The 22,167-nt window shown below is 39.3% G+C and overlaps 1 protein-coding gene across 1 annotated transcript in view; it reads right to left on the bottom strand.

Moving 5' to 3' along the window:
* The window catches only part of LOC134611603 (semaphorin-6B-like), a 117,262-nt gene extending 96,431 nt beyond the window's left edge, over window positions 1–20,831 (bottom strand). Inside the window, 1 exon segment of the mRNA XM_063455653.1 lies at window positions 20,685–20,831. The gene's annotated coding sequence lies outside the window, so the exon portion shown is untranslated.
* Between the last annotated feature and the right edge of the window lie 1,336 nt (window positions 20,832–22,167).

The following is a 22,167-nucleotide window of genomic DNA, read 5'->3' as shown; positions in this document are numbered from 1 at the left end:
AGGCTGCCTGTCGGGTTTTTTCTTTCGGGATTCTAGATTTTCAAATTATTATTTAAGTGCTTCTTGATTCCAATCACTTAACCCACATCCAGCAATGGCATTAACTGTTGGCATGCAGCTGTTTCTGTATTTCATTTAAATAGCTTTTTCTCCCCTAAGACCAATGAATTAGAACTGCTTTCTAGGTTTTTTTGATGTAGTTTAAATAGTTTGGTTTTTTTGTCAACAGTTAAAAGGTAAATTGGTTGGCAATTGTGTGTGCAAGCAATCCATCTTGCACACGTTGATGTACACTATCAACAATGGCAACAAAACAAAACCCTGAGTATTTTGCTCAATGTAAGCACATTTTAGGACATTGCCATGCTGTCCATCCTGTGGTGTTTTCTGTAATGTCCCCACAAGCAGGACACAAGAGAACAAACCCATGGCAGTAGGACATGGGTGAAACAGTGTGACTATCTTACTAAATTCAGGACAGTTGGGGGCTGTACAAGATGGATATGATGTGAGGGTTCTAGCTGTAAAATACAGGCTAATGCTAGTTGATGTTATCAGATATTGAATTTTAAGATATAATGCATTTTAAATCATACTATATTTTGTTTTATTATTTAATATGTTTGTCTTGAATTGTAACTTGTTTTAAGTGCTCTATATTCATGTCTTTGCATTCATGTAAGTTATATATATGGACAGGGGTTACCAAGATTAATGCCCTAACAATCCTTTTACATCTTAACTGCATGCTTTCAAACCAAGGAATATATGCTGTAATCATACATTACCTTGACCAACTCAGTGATTTCAAGTGGTCATGGTGCCTGGAGTCTTAAAGGGACACTATAGTCACAAAAAACTTTAGCTTAATGAAACAGTTTTGGTGTATAGATCATGCCCTGGCAGTCTCAGTGCTTAATTCTCTGCTATATAGGCGTTAAATCACTTTGTTTATGGCACCCTAGTCACACCTCCCTGCATGTGATTTACACAGCCTTTCTAAACACTTCCTGTCAAGAGTCATCTATTGTTTTTACTTCCTTTATTGTAAATTCAGTTTAATGTGTGTAATTAAAGTTCAATTCACAGAGCAGGAGATATAAACTTTTAAAGTAAGTTACATCTGATTGAAATGGAAACCATTTTGTTTTTATGCAGGCTGTGTCAGTCAAAGCCGGGGAGGTGTGGCTATGGCTGCATAAACAGAAACAAAAGTGATTTAACTCCTAAATGGCAGAAAATTGAGAAGTGAAACTTCAGATGCATGATCTATATACAAAAACTGCCTAACAAAGCTAAAGTTGTTTTGGTGACTATAGTGCCTCTTTAATGCGCAGCGTTTCACTATAAAACACTGCACATATGGAATTTAACCACTCTGCTGTTGTGGGGTGTAATTCCACGTTCAGTAGCCTTGTGGGGATATCAACAGCCAGTACAAAACTAGAGTCTGGCTAATGTCAATTCTGTGCAGCCTTCATTTCACAGAGTTTCAGTCATTAGCTGGGAGCGGTGAGCTGATGCTCTCAGTCAATGAATGGTGAAGGCTGTGGCTTAAGGCTTCTCGGGTACTGCAGAAGCTGGAAGCATGCCATTGGACAACCAGGGAGCCTTGGAGCCCAGTGGGAACTAAGGTAAGGAGGCAAACCTTTGCTATATGGCTTGTTCCTTTAACAGAGAACATGGTCAGGATACTTCTCACATCAAAACCCATTACTTTAATGGCCCCTCAGTAGGATCCAGTACACAGACTAGGTGACATTAAGTGTTACTTTAGAAAACATTGCACCTAATCTCGACCTCTAACCTAATGGGTTGCTCTGTGTATAAGTGTACCCTATTGTTCCCAAATCAATTGTGGTTCTTTTTTCCCCATTCATCTGGTTCACTTTTGGGTTTGAGTAACTTTCTTTCTAAAGATAGGCTCATTTATGTTTCCTGCTGTAGCTCTTCTGCATCCCAAGCCTCTTAAAATTGGCTGTCACTGTTGACTTGAAAGGGTACACAAAGTGTTCTAGCTGTCACACACTAATAGACTGCATAGGGACATAATCATTGTTAACTCATATATTGCAGTGACTCACACATTTCCATCTGCTACTGCTAGGAGCAACTAGTAAGAAGAAAGGAAGACTTGTTTTCATCTTTTTTTTTTATTTTAAATGAGAAATATAATTATCCCAAATGTTCCATATAATGTTTACTTATCCCTATATTTAACAAATATGTATTTCCATTTCATTTAAAAGAAAATAATGGATCATGTGATTACAAATGAACAAGATATAGATATCTTTCAGTGTCATTTCCATAGAAACAATGGTACCCCTTTAAATAGTAATAGCTACATGAACAGGTAGGCAGTAATAGCTCATGTAGATGAGTTTGTGAATTTATACTTGAAAATACATAAAACAATTAAGAGTGAAAACAGTAAACATTAAAAACAGTGAACACAGTATTAAATTTCTACACTAGTGCACCAAATCCCAATATTCACGCTACAAGCCAAAGACTACCTGTTATAAAATTTGTTCCTGTTATACTTCAATATACAGACACGACCACCACAATGACGAACTACAATGGAGCCGAATGAAAGCAGTACAGAGAAGCTTAGGCTTAGGGTAGGAGGGAGGACTTTGAGGTACACTGAAAACAGAGATGGGTCTGTTAGTCAATGAAGACCAGGAAAAGGCAGAAATTTTAAATAACTATTTTTCTTCAGTATATATTAATGAGGATCCTATGGCAAGAGATATGCAAATGATTGCTGCAACAAATTTGCAGATAACTAGTGATTGGATAACTCGAGACAAGGTGCTACAGCTATTAAGGAAAATTAATGTAAATAAAGCTCCGGGGCCTGACGGTATCCACCCACGAGTACTTAAGGAGCTAAGTGGGGAAATAAGTGAACCTCTGTATTTAATTTTTCAAGATTCTTTTGTTTAAGGTATTGTACCGGAGGATTGGAGGAAGGCAGATGTTGTTCCTATATTTAAAAAGGGTTCAAAATCATTGCCTGGAAATTATAGACCTGTGAGCTTAACTTCTGTGACTGGGAAATTATTTGAACAGCTCTTAAGGGATAATATTCAGGAATTCATTGGGAAGAACTTTATTATTAGCAATAATCAGCATGGTTTTATGAAACATAGGTCATGTGAAACTAACCTAATTGCATTCTACGAAGAAGTAAGTAGAAATATAGATCAGGGTGTTGCAGTGGATGTGATCTACTTGGATTTTGCCAAGGCATTTGATACGGTTCCTCACAATAGGTTAGTCTTCAAACTAAAAGAAATTGGTCTAGATGAATATTCTTGTTCTTGGGTAGAACATTGGCTTAAGGATAGAGTACAACGAGTTGTCATAAATGGTAAATTTTCAAGCTGGACAAAAGTGGTAAGTGGTGTCCCTCAGGGTTCTGTTTTGGGACCGCTTCTATTTAACATATTTATAAATGATCTTGAAATGGGCATTGAAAGCCATGTATCAGTGTTTGCAGATGACACAAAACTTTGTAAAGTAATAAAATGTGAGCAGGATATTGCCTTGCTGCAGAGGGATTTGGATAGATTGGGGGACTGGGCACTAAAATGGCAGATGAAATTTAACGTGGAAAAATGCCAAGGTATGCACTTTGGGGTTAAGAATGCACATGCAATTTACACCCTAAATGGTAGTGAACTAGGGATAACCACACACGAGAAGGATTTCGGAATTGTTATGGACAACAAATTAGGTAGCAATATGCAATGTCAATCTGCCGTTGCTAAGGCCAGTAAGGTTTTGTCATGTATAAATAGGGGCATAAATTCTCGAGATGAAAATATAATTTTGCCTCTTTATAAATCGCTGGTAAGACCACACCTTGAATATTCTGTGCAATTTTGGGCACCTGTTCTAAAGAAAGATATCATGGCACTAGAAAAAGTGCAGAGACGAGCTACAAAATTGATAAAAAGAATGGAGCATTTTAGTTATGAAGAAAGGTTAAAAAAATTAAATCTCTTTAGTTTGGAAAAACGGTGCCTGAGAGGGGATATGATAACATTATACAAATATATTCGATGCCAGTACAAACCATTATCTGGAAATCTATTCATAAACAGGGCTATACATAGGACACAAGGTCACACATTTAGGCTTGAAGAAAGGAGATTTCATCTAAGGCAAAGAAAATGTTTTTTACAGTAAGAGCAATAAGGATATGGAATTATTTACCTGAAGAGGTGGTTTTGTCAGAGTCTATACAGATGTTTAAACTGCAATTGGATAAATACTTGCAAAAACATAACATACAGGGATATAATTTCTAATTAGTGGGGTAATGGCTGCTTGATCCAAGGAAACATCTGACTGCTATTTTGGGGTCAAGAAGGAATTTTTTCCTAGTTTGTTGCAAAATTGGAAGCGCTTCAGACTGGGTTTTTTGCCTTCTTTTGGATCAACAGCAAAAACATATGTGAGGAAAGCTGAACTTGATGGACGCAAGTCTCTTTTCAGCTATGTAATTATGTAACTATGTAAGCCCTAGATGTGGGAGTGGCAGAAGTATATTAGTTTTTTTTCCATTTTTTATTTTGAAATGGTCACTGAAACAAAAAAATTAAATAAAAAAATGCTAATGCTGGTTGATGTTGTCAGATATTGATAAGATAATGAAAAAGGAAATGCAGGGAAGCAGCTTGGCAGCAGGCATTAGAAAGACTTATTGTAGGTGAAACGCGTCAGTGTCTTTACAAAGTATTTTATACTATATCTGATTTTATTTTTTATTTCCAAATAAAACTAGTTATTTTACTCTATTTGGAATCATTTATCTATCTTCGAAAAATTCTTAACCTAGAGGACGCACACAGTGATATCCTTGGTGGGGTTTATACCACCTACGTCCATTCGGACTGAGCAATATCGATATTTGCTCTCCGCTTAGGACATTCGGTTGCTGTAAGGTTGCACTTTGAAGAAGGAACATCTTTACTATTGCTGAAGATGTACAGAAGGTATTAAAAGCAACAAGTGCCAAAATACACACAACACTCCCTGTGTATAAACATATAAAACAATACTTATGCATGTACAGGTATACGTAAGGGATGTCCCATGTAGTCAGTACCTACAATAAAAAAAGGTACATAGTATAGACTGTACATACAACGAGAGAAATACGGAGGTAATTGGATACACTCACGGATTCCAGAGCCGTACCAGGCTCTGTATTTAGTGCCCAAAGGTGCCTCAAAAGGCTTTGCTGGAGAATCCTGGATGGTATCCCCCAGAAGTAGAAGGAACAGCAGCAGAGTGATGGTAAAAAAATTTAGATTTATTTATAAATATAAATTAAAATAATAACTGTGCAGGTCCCATATGGTGACTCACGAAATCACAGTCATGCAGACGCGTTTCAACTCAGTCCGAGTTTTCATCAGTGCATAAAATCATCCGGTTGCTGTTCCGTTTAAATTCACCGCTATTTTGATTGCCGGTCACATGGGCGGAAGTTCGGGTGGCCGGCGTCTGACATCACTTCCGGTATTTCGGCGCTCATTTTCCAGCTTGATTATGTTTAGTGCGATTGCCCATTCGAGGCTGGAGACTCCATCTTGTGAAAGGGCATCTATTATAGTTCTTAGCATGCTCGCATAGAAAAAAACTGCAGTGTTGGAAGTGGCACAATGACATATACGAAATAGCGGTAATAATGCAATGTTGTGCATAGAGAGACATTATAAATACATAATGTGCAATATCAATATGGAATTAATTAATACATTTGTCCAACTAGAGCAGAAAAGTTTCATATTAAGGATGGACATCTATCATATCTTAAAGGATGTATCCATATAAACAATAATTACTGAAATACAATGAAGTAAGAAGTGTGGTATACAATAAAATAAAATAAAATAAAATAAAATAAGAATACACAATGTTAAAGCAACAGCAGCAGTATAGTAATATATATAAAAAGAGAAAATATGTATATACATTAAACAGCATGTGGGTATATGGTACAGAGTGATCCCATCTAGGTGGTATGAATATAGCCCATATAGAATAAGATTGGTGGGTGAAAAAAAGACTAAAAAGAAGAGTCTCTATAAAAAACTGAAAAATATATAAAAAATGTAAAGTTATAAAAAATGTACTAACTCAAAATCTAAATTTAGGCCGTAGGGGGATAAGGTATTCAATTCAAAAATCCACCTACTTTCAATTTTACAAAGTTCTTTAAAATTATCTTCACCCCTCCAATCTTTTTTCTTTTGAGCAATGGCAGTGAAATTGACACATGAAGGGTCACTGTTGTGGCATTGTAAAAAATGTGCAGAGACACTGTGTTTGGCATACCCCCTCTGTATGTTGCCCAAGTGTTCCAGTATGCGGGTTTTTAAAGTCCTCGTGGTCATTCCCACATACTGGAGTCCACAAGGGCACCAGAGGAGGTATATCACATTACTAGAATGGCAAGTAAGAATAGAATTAATCTTATACTCCTTTTTAGATATATTGGAGATAAATTTAGTTTGTGTATCTTTCTTAAATTTTGTTCTTTTACAGGCTGTGCACATTTTGCATGGGTAAAAACCATGTTTTTGATTAAAAACGTTGGTATTAGCGGTATGTGTTTTTATGTGGTTTCTGACCAGCAACGTTTGTAAATTTTTAGTACCCCTATATATAATTTTTGGTTTTTCACCAATGATGTTATTAAGACCCTCATCAGTTCTCAGAATGTGCCAGTACTTCTGGACAATAGATTTTATGTGTTTAGCGTCACCGCTATAATCTAAAATTAGAAGGGGTTCCTCTGTTTGTTTAGTTATTTGTTTATCCTTATATTCTAATAGGGACTCTCTATTTAGCTGTCCGGTTTCCTGAATTTGATGGTCCAAGATGCTTGGATCATATTTCTTTTCAATGAAGAAATTTTTCAAACGTCCCGCCTGTTCTTCATATTCTTTGATGTCACTACAATTTTTGAAAATCCGGTTGAATTGGCTCTTGGGCACATTGCGCAACCACGGATCGTAATGACAACTCGTGGTGTCAATGTACCCATTGACATCCACTGGTTTGAAATAAGTTCTGGTGGAAATATGATTGTGTGAGACATAGATATCCAAATCTAAGAACTGGACTGATGTTTGGCTAATTTGACTAGTCAGAACGATGTTATTATGATTGTCATTAAGGCCCTCCAGGAAGAGATCCAAGGACACTCTGGACCCCTTCCATATAAAGAAGATGTCGTCGATATATCTGCGATAGAGGACCAGACCCGCTCCCATGATGTCCCGAGCTGGGAGGAAGGTACCCTCCCAGTGAGACATAAAGAGATTAGCATAGCTGTGAGCGAATCTGGTCCCCATCGCATTACCGACTAACTGTAAAAAAAAGGAACCATCGAACCAAAAAAAATTGTTGGTAAGAATCAAATAGATACTGTCTATGATGAAATTAATCTGGCTCTCAGCAAACTTATTACTATTACTATTACTATTACTATATATAAATACTATTATTTCTCACGAGTTGGGTTGCACGGCTGTCAAGCATGTTTTGATGCATAGTAATAAGTTTGCTGAGAGCCAGATTAATTTCATCATAGACAGTATCTATTTGATTCTTACCAACAATTTTTTTTGGTTCGATGGTTCCTTTTTTTTACAGTTAGTCGGTAATGCGATGGGGACCAGATTCGCTCCCAGCTATGCTAATCTCTTTATGTCTCACTGGGAGGGTACCTTCCTCCCAGCTCGGGACATCATGGGAGCGGGTCTGGTCCTCTATCGCAGATATATCGACGACATCTTCTTTATATGGAAGGGGTCCAGAGTGTCCTTGGATCTCTTCCTGGAGGGCCTTAATGACAATCATAATAACATCGTTCTGACTAGTCAAATTAGCCAAACATCAGTCCAGTTCTTAGATTTGGATATCTATGTCTCACACAATCATATTTCCACCAGAACTTATTTCAAACCAGTGGATGTCAATGGGTACATTGACACCACGAGTTGTCATTACGATCCGTGGTTGCGCAATGTGCCCAAGAGCCAATTCAACCGGATTTTCAAAAATTGTAGTGACATCAAAGAATATGAAGAACAGGCGGGACGTTTGAAAAATTTCTTCATTGAAAAGAAATATGATCCAAGCATCTTGGACCATCAAATTCAGGAAACCGGACAGCTAAATAGAGAGTCCCTATTAGAATATAAGGATAAACAAATAACTAAACAAACAGAGGAACCCCTTCTAATTTTAGATTATAGCGGTGACGCTAAACACATAAAATCTATTGTCCAGAAGTACTGGCACATTCTGAGAACTGATGAGGGTCTTAATAACATCATTGGTGAAAAACCAAAAATTATATATAGGGGTACTAAAAATTTACAAACGTTGCTGGTCAGAAACCACATAAAAACACATACCGCTAATACCAACGTTTTTAATCAAAAACATGGTTTTTACCCATGCAAAATGTGCACAGCCTGTAAAAGAACAAAATTTAAGAAAGATACACAAACTAAATTTATCTCCAATATATCTAAAAAGGAGTATAAGATTAATTCTATTCTTACTTGCCATTCTAGTAATGTGATATACCTCCTCTGGTGCCCTTGTGGACTCCAGTATGTGGGAATGACCACGAGGACTTTAAAAACCCGCATACTGGAACACTTGGGCAACATACAGAGGGGGTATGCCAAACACAGTGTCTCTGCACATTTTTTACAATGCCACAACAGTGACCCTTCATGTGTCAATTTCACTGCCATTGCTCAAAAGAAAAAAGATTGGAGGGGTGAAGATAATTTTAAAGAACTTTGTAAAATTGAAAGTAGGTGGATTTTTGAATTGAATACCTTATCCCCCTACGGCCTAAATTTAGATTTTGAGTTAGTAAATTTTTTATAACTTTACATTTTTTTATATATTTTTCAGTTTTTTATAGAGACTCTTCTTTTTAGTCTTTTTTTCACCCACCAATCTTATTCTATATGGGCTATATTCATACCACCTAGATGGGATCACTCTGTACCATATACCCACATGCTGTTTAATGTATATACATATTTTCTCTTTTTATATATATTACTATACTGCTGCTGTTGCTTTAACATTGTGTATTCTTATTTTATTTTATTTTATTTTATTTTATTTTATTGTATACCACACTTCTTACTTCATTGTATTTCAGTAATTATTGTTTATATGGATACATCCTTTAAGATATGATAGATGTCCATCCTTAATATGAAACTTTTCTGCTCTAGTTGGACAAATGTATTAATTAATTCCATATTGATATTGCACATTATGTATTTATAATGTCTCTCTATGCACAACATTGCATTATTACTGCTATTTCGTATATGTCATTGTGCCACTTCCAACACTGCAGTTTTTTTCTATGCGAGCATGCTAAGAACTATAATAGATGCCCTTTCACAAGATGGAGTCTCCAGCCTCGAATGGGCAATCGCACTAAACATAATCAAGCTGGAAAATGAGCGCCGAAATACCGGAAGTGATGTCAGACGCCGGCCACCCGAACTTCCGCCCATGTGACCGGCAATCAAAATAGCGGTGAATTTAAACGGAACAGCAACCGGATGATTTTATGCACTGATGAAAACGCGGACTGAGTTGAAACGCGTCTGCATGACTGTGATTTCGTGAGTCACCATATGGGACCTGCACAGTTATTATTTTAATTTATATTTATAAATAAATCTACATTTTTTTACCATCACTCTGCTGCTGTTCCTTCTACTTCTGGGGGATACCATCCAGGATTCTCCAGCAAAGCCTTTTGAGGCACCTTTGGGCACTAAATACAGAGCCTGGTACGGCTCTGGAATCCGTGAGTGTATCCAATTACCTCCGTATTTCTCTCGTTGTATGTACGGTCTATACTATGTACCTTTTTTTATTGTAGGTACTGACTACATGGGACATCCCTTACGTATACCTGTACATGCATAAGTATTGTTTTATATGTTTATACACAGGGAGTGTTGTGTGTATTTTGGCACTTGTTGCTTTTAATACCTTCTGTACATTTTGACTTTAGGGTGTTGGGGAACACCTTTCTCACTCCAGTACTGTGTTTTGGTTTTTACTGTGTAAGCGCCATTCACTTCCTTTGTTTTATTGTGTCTATTGCTGAAGATGCCTTAATCACGAACAGAGACCTCCAACATATCCACAGACGGGGACTGTACCGTCCAGGCGCACATATCTGGAGTTCAGATTTAGCTGCAGAAAATTGTAAGCGCATTTTGTTTTATTTATCATTTTCAGCTATTCAGAATATACTACACTATATTATGTCCTTTTCCTTTACTCCTTATATTGCTTTGAATTTGAGAACTACTATCCCCAAGCGCTGCTTCCCTGCATTTCCTTTTTCACATCCACTGTACCACAAGAAAGAAGAGATTCTGGGTTGGAAAGTTCCAGCTGCTACACGTCAAGTACACAAGCGACAAAAAATTTCACATTCTTCTCCATTGATAAGATAATATCAGATTTTTTTTTTTTTTATATTCTTTATTTTTGTTGTGCTCAAAAGTGACAAATAGCCTTGGTGCGCCACAACGGCGACATCAGGGTAAGTTGGAATACATTTGAAATACAGGTTGCGGCATTCGTTAGTCAGGCACATTTTTAAGTAATTGAGATCATAATTTCAACAGTGTAGGTTCTCGTTTATGTAACTATAATGTAAAATTATTAACACACTAAAACATTACTGAGGCCACGCTTATAACAGTACGGTGAATATTGTAGCAAATTGCTAATTCTTAGATCAAGCTAGTGCAGTTAGATTATTTAACTTCTCAGTATGTAGCAATATGCTAACTTGCTGCGCCTTAACTATTTGTGGACCCAAAAAGGGGTAAATATGCTGGTTGAGCCTGGTGTAGTTGTTGTCTAGTAGTCCATATGAGTGTATATGCTTGCTGCAGCAAGGTAAGGCTTAGTAGAGTGTGAGGCTTTTCCCATGCAAACTATGGCTACCAGTTAGGCGATATGAGACTAGTTAGCCATTGAGTACGAATTAACCTGTTGTATAGAGTAAGTAATTTATAAACTGTAACCTGGTGCAGGTATTTAGTGAAGTAGCTGCATAATCATTAAAATTGAATGCTAAGACCGCACATGCTAGTTATACACGAGTACTATACATCGCTTAAGGAAAGGAGGCCATCAGACATTTTAGTAACTGGGTGCTGAGGGTTAGTGGGATCAGATGGAATTGGAGACATACGAGTATAGGCATAAAACAGATTTTAACATCACATGCAGTAGCTAGAGAGCAGTGCTGTGTGTGAGAGGGGACGACAGGCTAATGCTCTGGCATGTCTAGTGACCCCCAGTGCCTGTCATACTCAGCCTATGCCCATAGCTGTCGGGCACAGTCCAGACCCATTTGCAGGGTAGCGTGTTTCTTCCCGCATGCCTCTTCGGCTCACCGCGTCAGTGTGGACCGTCTCCCAGTGTTTGCAGGCCGTCCTCTCTGTTTGTGTACATAGGTGTGTGGGCCCGTTTGATGGGTATGGACAGCAGCATGGTTTACAGTCCAGGCGGGCCCCTGGCCCAGCGGAGCAGTGGGAGGCTGGTGTAGCTGTGTGCTTTGGTGGAGTACCCGGAGAGGTGAGTGTCCATTTCGCCTCCGACCCATTGCAGGGGATCGCTTCCATGACTGTCTGTACTACAGAGGTTAGGATCCTCGGTTGCTCTAGGAATCCTTGTGTGGTTTTCACCCCACCATCTCGCAGCCGCGAGCGGGAACTTAGCTTAGTTCCCCTTTCTCCCGTGCCATGTGGGGCAGTTGTGTCGGCGGCCATCTTAAAGGGTGAGCCGGTTTGCTCCGGTGTTGCAGCTCCGGATCAGCCAGGTAGCCGTCTCCCCTGTGGGGACCGGGATATCCCCCCTGGTCCAAAGGGGGGGGGTGAACGGAGCCGTGCAGGCCTCAGGTCAGTCGCTTGGTAGTAGTGGCCGGGACGGAAAGCGAGGCAGCGGCCGTCCGCCCCACTCCCCTCCCGGGTAGGCCTCAGTCCCAAGTCCCCGAGCATCTCACCAGGACCCAGAATCACTCGGTATCAGGAGCTCCAGCTGCACTGGGACACTTCAGGGTCTTGTTCCACGGGTTTCCAGGGTGTTACCAGCTTTAGAAGGCCGGTTTCTAGCCAGAAATAGCCATTTCCCTCAGGAGCCGTGGTGACTTGCAGCCTGCCAGCATGGCCGCCCGGCCCCGCCCCCAATATCAGATATTTTATTTTGTATTTTGAAATGTTCACTGAAACAGACAAATATATTCACTATATTCATTTCATCTCATTAAATTGGTTATAGAGCTTGAAGTCTTCTGGCATTGTCCCTCCTTTCCTAGTTAAACCAATTTTAAGTAGTTGGGTTCCTGGCCCCACACAGTCCTGCCTCTACTGCAGGCTGAAACAAGTCTACCTCTCAGTCTTAGTGAGATGGAGCAGCGTCTCTACATCCAAAATTCTCTCCTCTGAATTTCTAATATTAATAAGTACACATATTTATACCTTAGATTTTCAATTAGGATCTACTTTAACTTGGCAAAGATACGAGACCATGACTTGGTCATTTCCCATGGGAACATCTTAATCAGTATTTTGTCATGGCCTAGACATCTTATCAACGTTTAGACTAAAAATTAAGGGTAAACATGCATTGAGTTGTTGCTACATTAAAGGGACACTATAGTCACCCAGAACACTTCAGCTCAATGAAGTGGTCTGGGTGCTAGGTCCCTCAGGTTTTAACCCTTCATATGTAAACATAGAAGTTTCAGAGAAACTGCTATATTTACATTAGGGGTTAATACAACCGCTAGTGGCTGTCTTTCTGACAGTCGCTAGAGGCGCATTTGCAACGCTGGATGCGAAATTCGCATGCAGCGTGCAGAACGTCCATAGGAAAGCATTGAGAAATGCTTTCTTATGGACTGTTTGAATGCGCGCGCGGCACTTGCTCCACTCGGGAGCTGACGTCGGCAGAGTCACATTGAATACTTGGCCCTGTAATATATGCTTCTTTCTGTTTATGCTTTGCTTTAGATCTTAAGCAACATGCTGTTTATGAGTAGCGAGTAGGAACATAACATGACATATCCCCACCTCTCTGTTACTGTAGGAGTTACTGAGTTTTGCTCTATGCTTACGTTCCAGGTATTTCTGGAACAAAATAATGCACCTGCACAGTAGAACGTGAGGTAGGTTAAGCTACCACTTGCAATACATAAACCTGATGTTCTAGCTTCCAACATATTAATTAAGAGAGGCAGTACTGCTTACCCCATTGCACACTCAAACAGTTCTTCTGTAACAGTAATATTGTATTCAGCTGCAGTTAGCGACAGAAAACAATCATGGTTGATCCCAGCATAAGAAGAATGCAGAGAACAATAGACAGAGGAAGCCCAGCTAAAAGTAAAGAAATTGTTCAACTCCTTAGCTATCCTCAATTTGCAGTTAACTGCCCTTATGGGTAGTGACAGGAGGGGTAGGAAAGGTGACGGTCTTCGCCTCTACCCAAAACACCACTGTGCACAAGTAACAATTACCTGAGCTGTACATCGCACTGTTATTTAGCTTTTTTTTTTTTTATTCATATACCATTTTCTCTACCTTTAAATGAGGGTACCCTGTTTAGGATTACCTCTATATATAAGTAACAAACACGTCGTCCCGAGACTGAAATTTGCACGACTCTGCACTACTATTTAGTAGTTATTACATATATGCAGATGTAAACCTTCCTAGAATCCACTTTACTGTACATCACCTTGAATGCTTCCAATGTTTACCTGCTAACTATCATTTCAATGTTCTTTCTTGTTGATAATCTTAAATAAAGATTGTAAAAAAAAAAAGTTAAGAAATCTTTCATTCAGCTCGCTGCCACCCTTCAGGGCCGAGAGCCCAACAAACGGGACGACCAGGAGTCCGGCGGCCTAAGAGAAGGGCAGCCACCATTAGGCAAAGGCGTTTTAAGGGTGAGCCCTCCCGTAGTTTATACAGAAGAGCCGCGGGGGCCACCCTGCGCCTCACCACTCTGAGTATCCAGCAGCTGCGTCCCGCAGCCCCCAACGGACTACCCACAGGCCTCATCCACCCACCGAGAGACCGACCCTCACTGTGGCAGGCAGGCCTACACAACGCCACCAGGGGAGACAACAACATACCAGCAGCTAGCGTGGGTTAAGTGACTCTCGTGAACTCTAAATTAACTGCCCTAATTATCAATATTATACTTTGTACTCACCTGCACTACAAAAAAAAAGAATTAAAAAAAAAAAAAAAAGAAATCTTTCATTCGGATTTGTTCCCTAAAGAAAGAAAGAGTGCACGTGCAGAAAATGTGGTAAATTACAATCCATTGTTCGATAATTATGAACATGTTAATGGCTGCCAATGAGCCGTTAACAGCCGATGCAGATGCAATGACAATCCCACCATTATGTTACTTTCAGCCAGCACTTTTACCATTACCAGTGCTTTGAAAAAAGATCCCTATGCCTTTCGTTAAGCAGCCAAGCTTAAGTAATCATGATTCTTCTGAACAAGAGTTATTGACACATTAACAAAGCCATCCGACACAGCGAGAAAATTGTCAAACTGTTTCTGCATGAGTAGAACAACCACAAACACCTATCTTGAGTTGAAGTCATGGTAAAAAAAAGTAATTTCTCCTTTTTAAAATACAATTTTAGAACCCAACCTTAAAGGGACAATAAAGTGTTCCAGAGAAACGGCAATGTTTACATTGCAGCACTAAGTCAGCCTCAAGTGACCGTCTCCCAGACAGCCACTAGAGGGCTTCCTGGTTTGAAACGGACCTTTGGTCCGGTATCTGACGCTGGTTGTCCTCACGCTCTACATGAGGACCTCCGGCGTCAGATTTTTTCCCCATAGGAAAGCATTGATGCAAAGCTTTTCTATGCCGAGGTCTAATGAGTGAGCATCATGCTCAGAGCCCGCTCGTCAAGAGGAACGGAGGAGGAGCTTCAAACCCAGCACCGATCAGGGATCAGGTAAGTAAATAAAGGGGAGGAAAAAATTGGGAAAGGAACCCAGTACACTTATAAAATATAGAATTGAATAAAATACAACCTGGTAATTTGGACCAGGAATAGGTGGTCAATGTGGACCTATAATTAAAATAAAACAGGGGTTAATATGAATGATAGGACCAGTGGTAATCAATCACATGGATCTTCATATATTTCTCTGATAGATGTTCAGTTTAGAAAACTAAACTATACAGTGACTTTTTATTCTGATTTTGATTTTATTAGTATTTGTTTTATTTTATTCTTTTTTACTGGCATCCTGAGGATCCATCTTCCCTCTACTTGGTTCCACATGTGTGGAGATATGCCTAGATTTGCTGCCTGTTTGTAAGTGCAACTTTAATACATTTCCTGTGGATTTTAATTGTACTTCACCATATGTGGCTCTCTTTCTACATCTATCAGAGAAATATATGAAGATCCATGTGATTGATTCCCACTGGTCCTATCATTCGTATTAACCCCTGGTGGGGTGAGAAGCCTATTTTCACTTGCGTTTGTGAGTTTAATACTTACCAGCACTTTTTCTATAATTGTTACTATAATTGTTTTACACTATGTAGTGTTTTATTTTAATTATAGGTCCACATTGACCACATATTCCTGGTCCAAATTACCAGGTTGTATTTTATTCATTTCTATATTTTATACGTGTACTGGGTTCCTTTCCAAATTTTTTCCTCTTCTGTCTTGGTTTATTCGGTTGTCTGTGAGTTACACCTAGGGGAATACCTAGATTTCACGTACTACTTTAGTTTGTATATTGTATATATTTCAAGTAACTAAAGGGGTTTTAACCCTTTATTCACTGGGGGGTGCAGGGGCGTGTGATGGATGAGGGAGGCAGAGGGAGCTATAGAGTCAGGAATAGAGCTTTGTATTCCTGACACTTTAGTATCCCTTCAAGGGCTTGTGTCCAACTTTGTAGATTTTTGTACTGTCCAGCCGCTACTAGTTGAAGTGTCTGCTGCTACTATTAGTGAGTAACGGCTATTTACTGATTGGCAAATTTCACAAGTAGCAACAGGGAATTACTGGCTGCCAATTCTGAAAACCAGGTGTAAAAAGTTGCTAATGGCTTCAGTTATTTTTTGAGAGCCATTAAAGGAACACTATAGTCACCTAAATTACTTTATCTAAATAAAGCAGTTTTTGTGTATAGATCATTCCCCTGCAATTTCACTGCTCAATTCACTGTCATTTAGGAGTTAAATCACTTTGTTTCTGTTTATGCAGCCCTAGCCACACCTCCCCTGGCTATGATTGACAGAGCCTGCATGAAAAAAAAAAACTGGTTTCACTTTCAAACAGATGTAATTTACCTTAAATAATTGTATCTCAATCTCTAAATTGAACTTTAAGCACATACAGGAGGCTCCTGCAGGGTCTAGCAAGCTATTAACATAGCAGGGGATAAGAAAATCTTAATTAAACAGAACTTGCAATAAAGAAAGCCTAAATAGGGCTCTCTTTACAGGAAGTGTTTATGGAAGGCTGTGCAAGTCACATGCAGGGAGGTGTGACTAGGGTTCATAAACAAAGGGATTTAACTCCTAAATGGCAGAGGATTGAGCAGTGAGGCTGCAGGGGCATGTTCTATACACCAAAACTGCTTCATTAAGCCAAAGTTGTTCAGGTGACTATAGTGTCCCTTTAAATGCTACTTAGCCACTGCTTTTAAATCCTGTTGCTACTGTTTAATGGCTGACATTAATCCAAATATTTATCACTTGCCTCTGGCTGGATGCAAATAAATTATAAACAGCTAAATCACTATACACCCTATATGAAAAGCATACGTCTTATCTATATGACATCCTAAAACACATATCAAACCATATTAAACCATACCAAGTTGAACTATAAAATGATAAATGATAAAATGATAAATGATATAATAACGTAAAATTATATTTTTATAAGTAAAGTAGTCGAGTCATTTAAATGAACAATTTACATATCAGAAATTAATCTTAAACGTTACATGTATCTGGCATAGCACAAGATTATAGGTTAATACATTGAATACCCTGTTGCTATCCAGCCCTGGTGCAAGAATTTTGGGCTACACAAGATGTATTTTGCAACACCTTCCCCTCACAAAAAAATGCATCTTCACCGGTGTGTCTCTTAACCCCACTTTTGATTGTCTTACCACATTTAGTGTAGCTTTACCCCTTTTTTTGACTTACACCCCCTTAAGTGTATCTTATTCTCTTTTGTGTCTTACATCCTCCTTAATGTATCTTATCCCCATTTTCCTCTTTGTGTGTCTCTGACAACCCCACTGTGTGTCTCTTACGTCCCTCCTTTTTGTCTCTTTTACTCCTCCCAGGTCATTTGTCTCTTTCTTCCCATCCCCAACACCTCTGTGTGTCTCTTTTTTACCCTCTGTGTGTCTCTTCTCCTTAGTTCCTCTGTGTGTCTCTTACCCCCAGCCCACCTGTATGTCGCTTTCTCCCCTTTAACAGTCCCTTTTATGTGTATTTTGCCTCTTCTCCAGCCCCTCTGTGTGTCTCTCCCCCAAGCCCCTCTATGTGCCTCTTTATCCCCTTTCCTAGCCCCTCTGTGTGTCTTTCTTTCTTTCCACCTAGTTTTTGTCTCTCCCCCAAGCCCCTCTGTACATCTCTTCCCCCAGCACCTCTGTGTGTCTCTTTCTCCCGCCCAATTCCTCTGTGTGTCTCTTTCTCTCCCTCAGCCTCTGTATCTATCTCTCCCTCAAAGGCCCTCTATGCTCCTCTTTCTCCCCTCAGCCTCTCTCCCTCCTGCACATTATCTGTTTCCCGCCCAGTCCCTCTTTGTGTCTCTTTCACACCCTCTGGCCCTGTGTCTCTCTCTCCCCCAGCCCCTTCTGTGTGTCTCTTGTCCCCCCTAGCCTCTGTGTTTCTTTCTCCCTCCTGCACATTGTCTGTTTCTCCCCAGCCCCTCTGTGTGACTCTTTCCTCATCCTCTTTTGTGTGTCTCTTTCACTACTCCCGCCTCCCTCTCCCCTCCTGTGCCTGCTAAACTCCCTCTTTGTAGTGTGGAAGAGCAGACTGCGAGAGAGGATATTCTGTTTACTCTATCTGATCTAACGGACGCTGCATCCCTGGTTTGATGCGCCCTATGGAGGCCGTTTGTGCCACCTCATGGTTGCGCCGTCCCTGTTGCTATCTCCTCCTGCTAAGTCCAATCACAGGGTGAAGAACACATGCCCAGGCTGAGCCTTTTCTACCGGCGAAGCGTGGTTGCTAAGGTGACAACTTGCACAGCATGTATTTGTGTACTTTAAGGGATCAGCTCATTTGTGAGTGATCTGTATCTTTGCAAGCAAGTGTTATTGGCAGTGAACCAGTAAAAAATGTGACAAGGTTGGAAACCTGCCAGTAATAAATAGCCACTACTAGCGACTAACTGTTGTTAATAGTAACAGCTTACTGCAGCTGTTTACTGACGAGGAGGGGAGCAAAACCTATATGTCCACTTTGAACACACACACACACATATTAATGTCAATTTAGAACACAACAGGTCAATTCCACATGTCACTATCACTACTGCTGTCAATAAATGCCAACCTGTGATGTAATTGAAAATTAAGTGAAAACGCCATTTTGCTTATTGCTAATCCCGCAAATCCATGGTATCCAGTTTGAGACTGCGTGATTAACAATCGTGACTGACAGATAACGCGAGGCATTTTTGGTTTAGGAGGATATTGAGAACACACATGCAATTGTGATTGAATTTTTTAACTCATTACCAAATGAAAACCGGCACATAATTTTCACAGAGCTATCTGTCTGAAATATTGCAAGATGAGGGATACTATACAATCTCTAAAACGGTTTATCCCCCAATTGTTGTAATGATTTAATAAATAATAAATAAATAATATTGTGTAAATGAACATGCTTTTAAATGTGTAATTGGAGTTGTGGCAGTCTTATGCAATGTATGACCATATACTGTTTTAAATAAAACGATTACGGTACATTTTTTTGAGCCATGAAATTGCTGTTTAGTGAATGCGCTGAATCTTGTGTATTGTATGAATTGGCAACAGCAGCACCCTTATAGGTATGCATGTTTAGAATAGAGAGACAGACAGATAGATAGACAGAACTGGCCTACTTCACCTGATGAGAATTTGCCAAAGTTACAAGACAAACAAAAAACACAAATTTAGGGACATTTACAACTTGCAAATAAACTGATATCCCTACAGTAGTCTACTGCATATTACATTGTGCAAGTTGTTCTATGCAACTTCACATTCCTTTTCCACATCTTCTGTACACATCAGGAGTTAGCAACCTATGACCGACGTCACGTGCCATGCATGGCACACAAGGCTACCAGACCCAAATGGGCCAAATGGGTAAATTTGTGAACTACAGTTCCCATGACGCTCAGCTAGCCTAAAACCTATATGGGCGTGATTTAACAATGCAGACCTTAAAAAAATGTCTATCTTTTATGGAATCCCCAAATCCTAAATCCCTCACAATGCCTTTGCCCCAATCCTTACCTAGTTAACCAGTTAAGGCCCAATACTCTTTTCTCTCCATAGTGGTGGTGGCACACACAGTGTCATCGATGTTGGGAACACCCGTGGGAATGCACTTGAACCCACACTTGTTGCCTGTTACTTTGTTACTTGTACATTGTATATCTGTCAGTTTGTAGTTCTTTGTCTTTAATGTGCACCTTACCTATTGTGTTATGATATCCAGCTCCCTCTCTTGGGTAAGCTTGCTGCAGTTGGACCCCCACATTATCTTTTTTGTCTAAATATGTTATTATTTACTATTATGTTTTTCATTAGTACTAGTCATTATGTAATTTTATATATAATGTAATAATGGTAATATAATTATTGGCATACAAGCATACCAATATGGACCACAAAATACACAAAATTGTTCACACAAATAGTATATATATATATATATACACACACACACACAGACACACACACACACATACATACATACACACACATGTATGTATGTATATATATATATTTACACACACACATACATATAGTTACACACACAGAGACGTATTGCAATCTAAATAAAATAAACAGTGACAGGAATAATATATTTAAGATATGAAATAGTTAAATATTGATTTGTACGTCTAATGAAAAGGCCACACCATATCGAATTAGCGAGGTCTATTCACCTAGGTCATTCCCGTATCTATGACACACCGATAAACTGAAACACCTCTGGTATTTTATTGTCGTATATTACAAGTATTACAAATAGAAAATCAGCTCTGCATTGCTCACAGGAAAACAGCTTGCCATTGTATTATTTACTACTGTACACAGGCTCAATTTAACCGGATCACATCCATAAATCCATCCATATACACAACACATACGTACAGAACCGACCACAATGCCCATTGTGATGCAGTGATAAAACAGCGTTTACACAAAGACATGTAAAGGCATTCAGTAAATCTGCGTTTTGCCACCCGCACTGAGCGCAATGTACGTACATTGAAGAATTCGCTGAAGATGTTGCACAAACGTTCTATTGAGCACGAAAGACGTTACCTTGTATTCCCCGTTAAAGAGTCAATAGCCAATGGCAAGGCCGCTGTGTATCCCTCTGGGAGAATCCTCCGGAGCGAATTCTGGCCTCACTGGTCCTCATTGCATCTCCCCATTAGACCCCCTCTTTCTGAGATTCCCAACATTTCATTCCCCCTTCTATTTTCTTCTCTATTTTCTCCACATAGCCAAGACCCTCCTATCAAACGACACCCCCTTTTTTTTTCTCCTCCCATTATCTTACAGCAGCGCCCTCCTCCCCCCCACCCCACTGCCCCATCTCCCTCATTTCTGATATAATATGTGTGTTACATGGGTATAACCTTGTAGTTTGTGGATGTAAGACAGTGTTAGGATCATTTTGCTATGATTTTGTGCTACCTAATAATTACCTGATGATTAGTTCTAATATGTGTTTAATATCTGTGCTAATTTGTGGATCGGTAATTTGACTTAGAACACGATAAAGAATAAGGCTTTGCTTTAGCACAGTGATGGCTAACCAGGTACTCTTGTTATATTACCTAGTTAAAATGGGTAAAAAAAAAAAGCAGAGTATCCATTTTACATCTTTAGATTTATGTCTACCGTGTATTCAGCTTGTATTGGCCACGATTACAATATACTTCACCCAATCATGTGGTATTTGTTCTGTCTGCCTGTTTCTGTGGATTCTAGATTTTGCAAGTGGTGACCCGAAAAGTTAGACTTTTTTTTAAGATTCAATTAACCTGTCTTTATTAATATGTCGCACTGAACACCTGACTGACTGACTGAATTACTCACCAAACCATCTGACAATGAACATTTGAAGGGGCTGTAACAATTTTGAGTAAAATTGAAGGTAATTTATTTGGGGTTTATTCACTAAAGAGTATACCAAGGTGATTACACAGTGTAAACAGAAAAACAACAACACATAAATCACAATTTGAAACACAGATGCATAGGGAACTTTTAATTTTAATTTTCCTAGTTTGCTTGCCAATTCACCACAATTCATTATCTGATAAGTAAACCCATCTCTTTACGCTAGCAATATTGTAGTTAATTAAATATTAAAGGTACACTCCAGACACCAAAACCACTGCGGCGTGCTAGTGTAGTACTGGTTATCCCATTGTAAAGCGCTACGGAATATGCTGGCGCAATATAAATAATAAAATAATAATGGTGTCAGGAACGCCCTGTAAGTGAGTTGTCACATTTTTAAAGTTGACAAAATTTTTCCATATTTAAATAAAGGTATTCTTGTTATGCTTACTGGCTGTAAGGCAAGCGGGTGCCAGATAAAATGGCTATATCCCTGCAAGCTCTGTCAACAAACAGAATCCATCCCCCTTGCCTACTTGCCAGACACAAGTTATAGTGATTGGAGAGAGCACATCTTCCACTCTCTTCAACTTTAATATTGCCAAGCTTCAGGTGGAGGAAAGGGAAACATAATAAATCCTGGATGATGTTTGTGGTCTGGACCATAATACAT

The sequence above is a fragment of the Pelobates fuscus genome, chromosome 5 (assembly GCF_036172605.1).
Source record: "Pelobates fuscus isolate aPelFus1 chromosome 5, aPelFus1.pri, whole genome shotgun sequence".
NCBI lineage: Eukaryota > Metazoa > Chordata > Amphibia > Anura > Pelobatidae > Pelobates > Pelobates fuscus.
The sequence above is the reverse complement of the archived record's forward strand: the minus strand, read 5'-3'. Positions and strand labels throughout refer to the sequence as shown.